The sequence below is a fragment of the Trichosurus vulpecula genome, chromosome 8 (assembly GCF_011100635.1).
Source record: "Trichosurus vulpecula isolate mTriVul1 chromosome 8, mTriVul1.pri, whole genome shotgun sequence".
NCBI lineage: Eukaryota > Metazoa > Chordata > Mammalia > Diprotodontia > Phalangeridae > Trichosurus > Trichosurus vulpecula.
This window is the reverse complement of record NC_050580.1, coordinates 235378366-235379910: the sequence shown is the minus strand read 5'-3', so window position 1 is coordinate 235379910 and position 1545 is coordinate 235378366.

Below are 1545 nucleotides of genomic sequence, written 5' to 3'. Positions count from 1 at the left end.
CTAAAGTGATATTGAGTGTGGTTTGTTTGTTGGGGGTGAGGGTGGGGAGGGAGATTGTAGAAGGGAAAGGAACTGTATGTCGGGTATCCAAGAAGCAGTCAAGCTAAGTTCAGGGAGGCTCACCACTGGGTCGCCCAAAAGGTAATGGATTTTTTTGTTGTTGTTCATAGCAACTCTCAAAGACCCGTATTTGCTTATATAGAGGGGTTATGTTTTTCATCAAGGGAAGATGTACCCACACTGAAGAAATTCTGGATGCCTGAAGTACTAACTTTTATCATCAGCATCAGCATCACCACCACCCCCTCCTTGTATTCACCTAGCTCTTTCTACTTTTAAAGGTATTTTAACAAATATGTCAAAGATCATCAGAGAAACCATTAAAATACTCAGAAGACCAGGATTTGAATCCTGGCTCTTGCATTTACTTAGCCATGTGACCTTGGGCAAATTAGTTCACCTCTCTTAGCATCTCTGTAAACTAAGGGCATTGGGCTAGGTGACCACTACAACTCCCTCCAGCTCTAAATCCTATCAATCAGCCATTCAACAAGCACTTAATAAATGTCTGTTATATGCCATGGGGCAGCTAGGGATAGAGTGCCAGGACTGGAGTCAGGAAGACTCATCTTCCTGAGCTCAAATCTGGCCTCAGATACTCACTAGCTGTGTGACCCTGGGCAAGTCAGTTCACTCTGTTTGCCTCAGTTTCCTCATCTGCAAAATGAGTTGGAAAAGGAAATGGCAAACCACTCTAATATCTTTACCAAGAAAACCCCAAATGGGGTTACAGAAAGTCAGACATGACTAAAAGCAACTTAACAACAGCAACCAAGTTATATGCCAGGCACTGCCTTATGCTCAGGGAATACAAATACTAAAGAGACAAACCCTGCCCTCAGGAGACTTCTTCTTAGGAGGAATCTTATATTTACAGAATATCAGATGCAGGACATATACACAAAAATACAAAGTAATATGAGGATTGGGAGGACATTAAGAGGCAAAACAGGAAAAGTTCTTTTGAAGGATGACACTTGAACATAACCTTGAAGAGACCTAAGGCCTTCAAGACTTGTAGGAGAGGCAAGAGCGCATTCTAAGGCTAGGGGAAAGCCTGTACAAAGACAAAGATGGGAAATGATCTGTTGTGGATGGAGAACAGCAAGAGAGGCCAGTTTGGTTGGAATGTAGAGTGCCAGCTGGGGTAATATAATATATATATAATATATAATATTAATATAGTAATATATAATCAGCCTTGAAAAAGAGGCTGAGGTCAGATTTTGAAGGGCTTCTAATGTCAAGCAGAGGGAACTATTTTATCCCAAAGGCAATAGGGAGCTTCTGAAGTTTCTGGAGCAGAAAAGTGACATAGTAAGACCTGTACCTTAGAGATACTAATTTATCAGCTGAATAAAAGATGGAATGGAGAAGGCAGAGATGGAATGCAGGGAGACCAATCTGGATGTTACTATAATAGTCTGGGCAAGAAGTGATTGGAACCTAGACTAGGGTGGATTGTGGTAAGAGTAGAGAAAAGGT